This window comes from Equus asinus, chromosome 3 (assembly GCF_041296235.1).
Source record: "Equus asinus isolate D_3611 breed Donkey chromosome 3, EquAss-T2T_v2, whole genome shotgun sequence".
Classification (NCBI taxonomy): Eukaryota; Metazoa; Chordata; class Mammalia; order Perissodactyla; family Equidae; genus Equus; species Equus asinus.
Window position 1 is genome coordinate 62,732,280 of NC_091792.1, and position 12,606 is coordinate 62,744,885.

Genomic DNA, 12,606 nt, shown 5'->3' on the forward strand with positions numbered 1-12,606 from the left:
GGTCCTTTGGAATAACAACACCAACAAGAGTCTTTTTGAGTAGGGTCTTCATGCTTTTCAAAGTGCTTTCATATTTATTATCCCATTTGATTTTAAGAATAGCCTCTGAGGGGCTGGCCCCGTGGCCGAGTGGTTAAGTTCGCATGCTCCGCTGCAGGCTGCCCAGTGTTTCGTTAGTTCGAATCCTGGGCGCAGACATGGCACTGCTCATCAAACCACGCTGAGGCAGTGTCCCACATGCCACAACTAGAAGGATCCACAACAAAGAATATACAGCTATATACTGGGGGACTTTGGGGAGAAAAAGGAAAAAAGTAAAATCTTAAAGAAAAAAAAAAAAGAATAGCCTCTGGGCTGACATATCCTAGAACAGCTACCCTTAGGGTAGAGTGGCTAGAAATGATAAAAGAGGAACTATTTTATAACTAAGCATTTTATTTCCGTCTCAATTTTGAAAAAAAGAACACACGGCTAGGGCATTCTGTTAAAATTTCTGCCTAGCTGGAAATAAAATTTTTGGAAGTCAGGAGGAGGCAACTTGAAAAGAGTATCTTGAAGAATCATTGGAAAACATCAGAATGGCTAATTTCATTAGAAGATGGAAAATAAACGGCAGGTATGTTATAGAAAAAAAAAATCACAAGAAATAGAATCATTGACTAGTAATTAAGGCCCAGATGAGAACCACACAGTTTAAATGGTTGTATGAGATGTGAGAATGGAGGCAAAGCCCAAACTGAGTAGTACACATACATGGGCGTGATGCAGACCTAGTTATTGGTCTAGGTCATGGGTGGGGCTCTCCTCTGTGTTTGCCCAGAGGGTGACTGATTCACAGACACAAAAGCTGCGATGATTAGTTGGGGTCTGTCCACCACCCCCCACAGTCAATCAGTGTCATGGACTGACTTTCTCCCCCATCCCCAGTTTAGCCCAAATATACCTGGAGAGTGGTGGCTCTCCCCTCAGCCAAATACAGAAAAGATTGAGAGAATGAAGATCAGGTCCACCCTGGAAAAGCTAGACTTCCTCTGACTAATCCTGGTTCTTAGGACCGAGAGGGTCCTGCTCTTTGGGGTGTGGCCAACAAGCCTTCCATACATGTACCCAGGATAAAAGATCTCAGTTAGAGTTGAAGTGCACAAAAGCAAAGATAAAGTTTTCTCTCCTCTTCACACATTCTATTTCTTCCCTTCCTGGTGGAAATGTGGTCTTTTATCATAAAAGACATAACTCAAATTATTCCATGAAAGGTGGTTAATATTAGCAAGGAAATGGTTTATTTTTCTTGTAGGCGTTCTGCTTTGATCCCAGAGCTCAGGAGCTCCACTCGGTGCCAGGAGGGAGCTGGGACCCAACAGGGGAGTACAGGAGTAGGTTAGGAGGGGAGGAGAAGGGAGCAGGGCAGAGACTGAAGAGGGGAAAATCAGAACAAGGAAAAGCTTCTTACACTAACCAACCCATGACTGCCTCTATGGGCGGAAAGGTGATGTTATGGGAAAAACACAGAACTGTTTTGACTATTCTCTAGTTCTGCTTGTCTGGGACCTGACAATAGTAAAATCTCTTCCCTTTCTAGTGGAACCAAGCTGTACCTTTCAGATGTGGCGGGGTGGATGGAGGGTTTGTAAACATCTCCCTTGACGTTCTCCTTGGTCTTGTGATCAGCCCCGCCCATCTGAAACCTGTGGAACCCTGGTTACCTGGCACTGGATCTCACCTGCACTTCTTCACTGTGATGGCCCAAGCTGATCTCACTGCCTGCAGGCACGATGACATCCACCTGCTGGCCCTGGACTCCCTGAGTCCTCTGCAGGCTGAGCTGCCTGTGTCCACTGTCCCCAGCCCTCAACGACACCAGCCCTGAACAGGTGTGCTTCATTTTGAATGCAGGCGCTCTATCTAGTTTGGAAGATCGCTAGAAATAGCTTGCTTTCAAAAGAAAGGAAAAAGTGAGAAATCAATATGGGAGTCTCCTAAAGCCAACTGTAAAAATTTGGGGAATCACAAAGTGAAGAGATAGAGAGGGAGGAGTTAGGGATTTACATAAACAGGAAATACTCCTCCTCCCTTCAAAGAGGGAGGGATAATAATGCCACTCCAGAAACGCCTATGGCGTAGAGAGCATGGGACAGATACTGCTGCATGATTCAATGAGATGTCAGATAGGAGGCTGAGATATGTATATCGGGTTAAGGAAGAAGTGAACAGGAGGGAGAAAGAATGTCAGATTGGAAAGAGAAAGTTTAATGCTGGAAGTAGGTTTTTACTAAGGAATGTGGTATTTATGAACATTTTCTTTTCTCCCTCAGGTAAGATAGGAAAGCTGCAGGTGGACTGGTTTAGGTGGGGCTCGGCTGGAAACTATTAAGGATGGCGGGTTGTGTCAAAGAAGACTGGGAGAGATTTCTTCCAGGAATTCATTCTGTTATGTCTCTTCCTTAAATTAATAAGCTACTTTTTTTAGAGCAATTTTAGGTTTACAGAAAAATTGAGCAGAGAGTACTCATATTACCCCAGACAGACAGACAGACAGACACACACACACACATAGTTTCCCCTATTATTAACATCTTGCATTGGTGTGGCACATTTGTTACAATCGATGAAACAATATTAATACATGATTATTAACTAGAATACATAGTTTACATGATGGTTCATTCTTTGTGTTTTGATTTATGAATGTTTAAATCTAAAAATAAGTCTGTTTTCATAGATGACATTATTAATAGATGTAGCATGTCAATGGATCCTATGTAAGTACTGCATATAATTCCCCAAAAAAGTGGAATTTCCCTCTCAGGACAGCATAGACACCAAAAAACTAAAAAAAGTCCCTTCTGATGGCAGGACTCTTCAGTTCTAGAATGACTTTGAACTCTCAGGAGCAACATTTTTTGAATCTAGGCAGAAAAAAGGAGGTCAAGTCTTCTTACAGCCCAGGATATATAACCCCTTTAAGATTTTTTTTGTACTTAATGCCATGGAACTGTATTCTTAAAAATGGTTAAAATGGTCAATTAATATTATACATATTTTGCCACAATAAAAAATATTTGTAAATAAAAGTCACCCAAGAGAGTTCAGCCACAAAAGATGTAACCCAATCAGTTGGGTGGGAAGCCAATTTCCAAGGCAGACGCCATGAAATATTCATCCTGGAATAAGCAGGATGAATACCCTGAATTGCTTGTGAGCAAGTTGCACTTCAGAGCCAAACAGCAACGTTAGCTTTTGGAAAAGTAATATATTGTGTGGCTTTGGTTCAGACACAGACCCCTTTACTAGCAGAAAGGTGGAGTGTCATTTGGAGGGGCTGCCTTCCTGGCCTCAGATTTCTGACTTCTCCTAGGCCAGCCGTCACCAGTTAGCTGACCTGCAAGATCATCCACCTGCCCACAATTCAGGGAGACAGTGGGAATGCAGGAGTTCTGGATGATCTCAGTCTCCTATTGGAGTCTGTCCAAGATTCTACCACCTCAGCCATCGTCCAGCTGAGCTCAAAGGGGCTGCGGGATTTCCATGCTCTTCGTGTTGATAACGACATAATCGTGGCTCCAAGAGTCTGCTTCTCCCCAAACACACACTAAGTGCTAGACTGCTCCATTCAATCCCTCAGTACTGTATGATGAGTCCTCCCAAACGCAGAGGAGACCTTCATTTCCTGAAAGGCCAAGCTGAGTCGTTGAAACCTCAGTTCCTCTTTCAGGGTCCAGGTGGCTTGAAATTAACCCTAGCCTTCCCAGGGATTTGTTCCTCCGCAGTAAATTTAACTTATAAATGACCCAAAGATGTAAAACAATACTAATAGTTGTCATTAAACTAAATGAGATCGTGCATGTGTAAGTGCCCAGAATAGTGCCTGGCTCCAAGTTGGTGTTCAGTAAATACTTGCTTTCCATCATCCATTTACTCCGTATGTAGCTGAGAAAAATCAGACAACTTGCAAAGCCTTTAAGCTAGTCTATATACTGGGTTTGGTTCAATTAGGGGAACTAAAAAGATTGTTTATAATTGTAAACCGTTCAGTAGCAATTATAGGAAATTGCTCATATAGGAATTGCTTATTGATTATAGGAAACACTCCATAACAGTATAAAAGGTGGTAAGCAATTTGCGTGCCCTGTTTTGGCACTCACTGGCAAGCTGTATGGAGTAACTTCATTGGTGAGCACTATTGCTGGTCTTTTCAGAGATCCACATGCAGAGCTGTTTTTCTTTGGACAAGCCTTAGCCTACCTGTGGGAGACCCTCAGCCTTCTGCTCTTACCTCTGATTATTCTGGTGCTTGCAAAGCATCCATTCTCATGACTCCCCAGTCGACATCCCCAGTCTTGATCGGAGTCATGAGGTCCACTTGTATTCTAAGTGTTAGTTGCATGTTTTCACTTTGATATCCTGCCGTTATCTCCTGTGATGTTCTTACGCTATGTTATTCTCCTGATAACCTAAGCTTGAAGTCTCAAAGTACCTTCGATCGCTGCGTTTCTAGGTGGCTGAATCCTTGTGAGTCTTTCTCTAGCACTGCTCTGTCTAGGTAGACCTTGGGACAGGATTAGGTGAGGTAGCAAGGCACCTAGGGTGAGGCAAACTGGGATCTTACCACAGAAACTTTAAGGTAGCACTCACTCTCAGGGTAGAACAAGCATGAGGACAGCCCTGAGAATAGGTGCCTCCTTAAATTTTGCATCCTAAGGACCTCTCTTGCCTCACTAGGGTAGACTGAATGTTTGTGTTCCCCCAGTATTATATGTTGAAACCTAAACCTCAATGTGATGGTATCTGGAGGTGGGGCCTTTGGGAGGTGATAAGGTCATGTGGGTGGACCCCTCACGAATGGCATTAGTGCCCTTAAAAAAGAGACCCCAGAGAGCTCCTTCACCTCTCCTACCATGTGAGGACACAGGGAGAAGACAGCCCTCGGTGGACCAGGAAGAGGCCCTCACCAGACACTGAATCTGCCAGCGCCTTGATCTTGCACTTCTCAGCCTCCAGAGCTGTGAGAAGTAGATTTCTGAAGTTTATAAGCCACCCACTGTGTGGTAGTTTTGTTACAGAAGCCTGAATGGACTAAGACATTCACCTTAGGCCTGCCCTGTTGACCCTACTCCGACCTGATTATTGCAATGACTTTCTAACTGAGCTCCCCATTTCTGCTCACTTTCTCTCCCTTACGACCAAAGACAAGTCTACTGTTGCTTTCTTTCAGCATCATTTCCCTAGGCAGAGTCAGCTGTGCCTCATTTGTGTTTTCAGAACACCATTAAGGCACTTATGACCCAGCATTGTGGTTACTTCTTGACATATCTGCCCTTCTCTTTTTTTTTTTCCAAAGATTTTAGTTTTCCTTTTTCTCCCCAAAACCCCCCGGTACATAGTTACGTATTTTTTTTAGTTGTGGGTCCATCTAGTTGTGGCATGTGGGATGCCGCCTCAGCGTGGCCTGATGAGCGGTGCCATGTCTGTGCCCAGGATCCGAACCGGTGAAACCCCAGGCCACCCAAGCGGAGCCCACAAACTTAACCGCTCAGCCATGGGGAGGGCCCCTGCCCTTCTCTTGAAGGCAAGAACTGTGACATCCATCTTTGTGTCTGCAAAGAATACTGGCACAGTCATTTATGAAGTGAGAGGCAGTGCAGCAAGGTGGTTATGAAGGGCGTTCTGGAGTCTGACTGGCTGGATTCAAATTCTGACACTGCTCTTTTCTCACCCATGACTTTGGGCAAGTCGCTTAACATTTCTCACTGCTAGATTCTCCATCTATGAAACAAGGTAACCAAAGAACCCACCTTACAGGACTGGTGGCAGGATTGAGTAAGACTGTCACAGTGTTTGCCTCAATACATGCTAGCCATCATTATTAATAAATGTTTACTGAACAAAACTGACTCTATACATCAGTGTCCTAAATTGTCACTTTTGTCATATCACTCCCCTGATCAAAATCCTCCAGGGTCTTGCTCAGTTTGGATGAAGTCGCACCTCCTTAGCTTCAGTAGGTATTGACTTATCTCTACTTTAAAAACACACTTACTATTGTTTAAACATTTCTTTAACTACCATTTTCGTAAGGGTTGTTTTGTAATTACCGGTGGTCACAAGAAAATGAATCTATCAGAATTAACCTTTAGCGCAGCAGTTCTGAGAACCTACCTGTAACTCAGTGGCTCCCAGTCCCGGCTGCCTATTAAAATCGCTTGGGGAGCTTTTCAAAGCTCACCAACGCCAGGGCCCAACCCCCAGGAATTCCAACCTAATTGGTCTCGGGTGTGGCTGGACACTGGGATTTTTTTTTTAAAAGCTCCCCACGTGAGTCTACTGTGCAGCCAGTGTTGAGTGGCACCCTTGTCACCTCTGCTTTGTCACACCTGGTAGAACATTCACACCGACTCAGCTGCAACCACACAGGTCTCAGGTGCTTGCTCCTGGCTGGCTGTTCCTGTTCCCAATTTGCCTGGTATAGGCCCAGGTCACACCAGTTCCTGGCCTGAAGCATTTATAAAGAAGTACCTTCTGTTGCAAACAAGCATTGTCTTCAAATCAGGCCGTAAACATACCTTGACTCACCCTCATAACTTCCCGGATTCTTGATCCGGTTTATGGTTTACTGATAACATCCTGGACGGAGAACCAGTTTCTGGCTTGCAGTGACCTACTCACCCCTTGGCTGGGGCTGGAGGCTCACGTTCTCTGGGCTCCTCCCTGGACCCAGATTCCTAGGAATTCATTACTTCTTTGGCTCTTGGTACTTTGCCCCCTGATTTTCACTTGATAGGTACTAGTCTTCTGAGCTTTTACAAGCTTTAGCTTCCATCTCGCAGTTCTACCCCATCCCAGCCACTGGTGACTTTCAGTTAGCCAATTTCCACTTACTTTTCTGATAGAGAACCAGGAGATAAACTGAACATTGAACAACAAGGAAGAGAAAAGTCTGGAACAAATTAATCCAGAGAAAGGGGGAGGGGCAGTTTTGGGGTGGTCCAACATCATTCACATTTTTCGTGTATTTTAGGAATCTGAAGGTAATGCATAGGGTGTTTCAGCAGACTGTGCAAAACCCACAATCCTTCCCATCTTAAAATCATGGTTTCTGCTCCTTTTTCATTCCCTCCTCCAGTTTTACCGTTGTCCCTTTTATCACACATGGCACATGGGGCCCAGACAGGAAATCAGAATTACTTTTTTTTTTTTTTGAGGAAGATTAGCCCTGAGCTAACATCTGCTGCTAATCCTCCTCTTTTTGCTGAGGAAGACTGGTCCTGAGCTAACAACTCTGCCCATCTTCCTCTACTTTATATGTGGGACGCCTACCACAGCATGGCATGCCAAGCGGTGCCGTGTCTGCACCCGGGATCTGAATCGGCGAACCCCAGGCCATTGAAGCGGAACGTGTGAACTTAACCGCTGAGCCACTGGGCCGGCCCCTAGACTTACTTTTACAGGAAGAGCAAAAATGAGACTTCAGAATCAAATCAACCCATGTTGGACTATGGAGTGGGAAAGAAAGTTACAGGTGACAGGGATTCAGCACTTATGTAGGTCCTTCACACAACGTTTATATCACTAATCTGGAAGGACCTTGCTCTTTAATTAAAGTCCCTGCAATAGACTTAAGATTTGTCATCTTCTCCCTCCTTGCCTTGGGTCATGCAGGACTAAGCCATTTTAAGGAGAAGGGGTTGCTGCTTTTCACGTCAGCTCACTTCAGGCGCCCACATCCCCTCTGCAGCTGTGAGCTGAAGGTAACCTAGCTCACAAGTCTGTCTAGTATATACCTCAAGAGATTCTTTAACTCAAGACTTTAAAGGCAACTACAAGATTCATCAAGAATGAGCAAATCTACACTATGGAATGAGAACTGTGTACCATTTACTCTACAGTTAATCTAAACATGATTATATACGTCACAACTATAAATAGTATGAAGTAGTATGTTTTGATTTTAATTTCTTCTCTACATCTTGGTGAAAGCTTAGAAAAATTTCTTTGAGGAGTCTCCTGTTTTTTCATGCTTTACTTCATCATCAGCATTCCATACTAGTCTGCAATGAAAAAGTCATTTCCTTACATTACGACTTTTATTACTAATTCCAGAAAACTCACATTAATGGTTGGCAATTGCTCAACTTTCAGACAGTATTAAAATATTTTGTCTGATTATTTTAAAAAATCATCAGGGAAGTCCACAAGAGAGAGTCTGAAGGATAATTGCAGCAATTGTCTGCCTCATCCATGAAAGAAACAGTGGCTCCGAGTGCGAGGAGAAGAGCATCGGAATGAAGACCAGCTTGAATTTTCTGCAAAATGTATCCCAAGTAGCTGAATGAAGTGACTTGTAGGGTAGGGTCCCTTGGGATCATTCACTTGCACATTGGATGAAGTCTATCAAATTCTGTTTTCACCTTTTCATCTTGACAGTGGCTAACCAAGAAATCTGGTTACACTTTAAAACTGCTCCTATTTTGTTATAGTACAGAGAAGTTTGCTTTCTTATTTTTATAAGGCTATTTTTGGTCATTAAAATATGTAATTCAAAAAATAAATCAGGGGCTGGCCCCGTGGCCGAGTGGTTAAGTTCCCGCGCTCTGCTGCAGGCGGCCCAGTGTTTCGTTGGTTCGAATCCTAGGCGTGGACATGGCACTGCTCATCAAACCACGCTGAGGCAGCGTCCCGCATGCCACAACTAGAAGGACCCACAATGAAGAATATACAACAATGCACCAGGAGGCTTTGGGGAGGAAAAGGAAAAATATAAAATCTTTTAAAAATATATAAATAAATAAATAAATTTAATGTTACAAAAGCAAAAAAATCATCAGGAAAAAAATTTGATTACAGGAAATTGGTGAAATACAAAAACTATAATAAATAATTAAGATTAGCCATAATCTTCCCACTTAAATGTAACACTCGGGTATTTCTAGTTTTTCTTTTTCTTTTACTGTGTATTTATGTATGTGAGTATAAATGCATATTCTAGGTAAAAATGGGATCATACTGTAAACTACTTTTTAAAGTTTTTGTTAGAATGTATTTTTCCATGCCATTTAATATTCCCCGAAAACATGAATTTTAATGATTGTGTTTAATGACTGTATCCCATTGTAAAAAAAAAAACCGTTGTAAAAAAAAACCAGGAAATAGTTTATTTAACTATTTCCTTATTGTTGAAAGTTTAAACTATTTTCAATCTTTGGATATTATAAATAAAACCCAGTTGACTATCCATAATCATAAATGTTTATGACCTCCTCGAATTATTTCCTTAAGATAAATTTCCTAGAAGTGGAACGACTGGTTCAAAGGTAAAAACATGTTTAAGACTCTTGAAATTCTCGTCTAAACTGCTCTCTAGAAAGGTTGCATCAATGTATACTTGCTACCAGAAACATCTGACAGGGCTGTTTTCACAGGGACTTTCCCCGTGGGTCTTAGCATTGAAAGTTCCCCATTCCAGGAAACCCCTCTAAGAGACGTGAGAAGTCCTGGTTTTCAGCATGAGTGCGGAAGACTGAGGGAAAAGGACAAAACGTATTTGGCAGCCACAACATAGGGGCAAAGAGCAACACTGCTTTTAGTTTCAAATGGATACAGCAGAGATTATCCACCTTCTGTGGCCACTGACTGCTAATGTCAGCTACAGTGATTTTCAGTTCCCTGTAACAAATCATCCACTGCTAGATCACGAGGAGTGACGTGACTTAAGTGTGCAACACAAATGCCTTGTAATCATGAGCTTTAACCATCTCTGTTTTTTTTAAGTCTGTCTTTGACTTCGCCTGTGGATTAACTGTTGTGCTTTGCCTGTATTGAGAATTTGTTCTGAGTGCTAGTTTAATTTTTAACATCATGAATATTGTGATCATGTTTCCTAAGAGTTCAGGTTACAATACCAACACCAGCATGACCCAAACATCACTGAAAAAGAAAGCTAAACGACTGTGACATTTTCATGACAGACGGAAGGACACAGGTACATGATGGAGGAGGCAAGTAACCACAACACAGCCGACTACACAGGTGCAGAGAATAATCTGGGGTCGGGCCTGGTGGAGGAGAGGATGGGAAAGCACATACGGAGAACAAATCGCTAAAGTCCGAGATGAGATGAGCGAGTCCCTCCAAATCAATTGAAAACGTTTCTGTTTTTCCAAAAGACACCAACGCTCAGGGGAAAGGAGTGGCCACTGAATTAGTGTGAGCATACTACACTAAGGAACAAACATTCTCGTATCGCTGCCTGGATTGCCCTATGAAACTGAGTCAAATTACATTTCCTGGTTCAGAGGTTAAAACTAAACCGTCTTGTGGGAGAACAAAAGAGAAAATTTTGATAACAAATGTATTGGCCTCTTACAATGTAGAACCGACTTTGTCAGAACTTACCAACCATTATGCTTTCTACAGTACATCAAGCGATGGGCTAAATCACAGCAGCCATGGTAATAATGAAGGGGAACAAGATATGTCCCCCTAAAATGTGCCATTTTTAGGGGCCGGCCCGGTGGTGCAGCAGGTAAGTGCGCACGTTTCCCTTCAGCAGCCCAGGGTTCGCTGGTTCGGATCCCGGGTGCGGACATGGCACTGGGTGGCAAGCCATGCTGAGGCTGGCGTCCCACGTATAAAATAGAGGAAGATGGGCATGGATGTTAGCTCAGGACCAGTCTTCCTTAGCAAAAAGAGGAGCATTGGCAGCAGATGTTAGCTCAGGGCTAATCTTTCTCGGATAAAAAAATAAAGAAAATAAAATATGCCATTTTGGCATATTATTTTGAGCTGAAGCCTCTTGACCAACAGGAGACGCAGGAAGAGCTGTAATCTGCCTAAAAAGCAGGGCATAAGTTTCCCCTTGAGAAATGGGCACCCCCCCCCCACACACACCCAATCCCTTGCCCTTGTTCCAGGAGAAGAAGAACACTCATATCACCAGAGACAGGGAGTCCACCCTGAGATGAGTTTGCATAAACAGATCTTACTAACATAACCGTTACCTTCCATCTGTTCCCCCATCTTTTTCCTAGTCACTTCTCTATGATTTATTGGCCCTTGAAGCCCAAACTTCCTTTGTTAAAATGGTATATAAGCCCCCGTGTTTAACCATTTCTTTGACTTTCACTTCTTTTCTGTGAACTTCTGTGCATGTAAATATTAAATAAAAATTGTACCTTTTCTTTTGTTAATTGGCCTTTTGTCAATTTAATTCATAGGCCCCGGCTACTGAACCTAAGAGAATAGAGGAAAAGACTTTCCTCCCCAACGAGAAAAAAAGATACTCTTATATGAAAAATGGAATTTCAAATCATCTTCTTGATTTCTACGAAGATTTTAATGAAACTACAGAAAACATAAAAGATTGTTGATACAATATCCAACTACAAATTTGACCTTGCTTATCTATCTGCATATGTGGCAGGCAGACCAAATGTAAATTTTGGCCAATTCCATTCACTCTGTACACTTCTTACCAAAGACAATAGAAAAAGCGCTTTCCTGCTAAATGTTTTGCATACCTAGTACATGATATTGCTAAAAGGGAATGTGATTTGCTCACTTATGAACTCGAGGTTTTCATTATGAAAGTCTTTGTCACTTTTCAGTTTCCTGAAAACTACAGTTACTTAATGAGATATTTGACTTTATAAAAACGAGAAGAGCTTTCTTAGACATGTGCCTATAGGATGGCTATCACTGCTGCTGGCCATAGAAAGATGTTAAATATTGTCTGTAAAATCATATTTTTAAAATGTAGGACAAGAAGAATGTCCTTCTCTAATTTGAAAATACATTGAGGATGGAAATGGAAAAAAGCATTACAGTAAAACGGAAGTTTATATGCTGTTTCTCCAAAATTGTTTGATGATCTTTGAAGAGGCCATAAGGAGCCCAGGAAAGGATGAACTGAATCCACTTGAATTGTTTCATGTTATGTGTAGTTGTGACAGAAAGTCATATAGCCTTTTTTTTGAAATAAGACTGTTTCTGAACTCAAAAAAAAAAGTTACTAGAACTAAAAAAGGTCAACCAAGTTAAACAGGACTTTCTCATCTCTTTACTAAAACTGTAACTTATTTGGAATCCAACTGCGATTTCACAAGTTCAGATTACATCTACACTTTAAAACTGCTTCCCTGAGGGGCTGGCCCCGTGGCCGAGTGGTTAAGTTCGCGCGCTCCGCTGCAAGCGGCCCAGTGTTTCGTTGGTTCGAATCCTGGGTGCGGACATGGCACTGCTCATCAGACCACGCTGAGGCAGCGTCCCACATACCACAACTAGAAGAACCCACAACGAAGAATATACAACTATGTACCAGGGGGCTTTGGGGAGAAAAAGGAAATAATAAAATCTTTAAAAAAAAAAAAAAAAAAAAAAAAAAAAAACTGCTTCCCTGAGAGAGGCTTAACTTGTGATGATATCCAATGTGCTTTGGACAAATGATGGACATTTTAGACATGGAGCGTCTAGAAGATGAATTTATAGATGCAAAGGACATTATTGACGAACAGCTGATCTACAATTACAAGCCTGTCAATATAAAGTGGATGGACATTTTTGGAGAGCTGGAAACAAAGGCGCACCAGTCTAAAGACCTGCTGTTACTAGTAA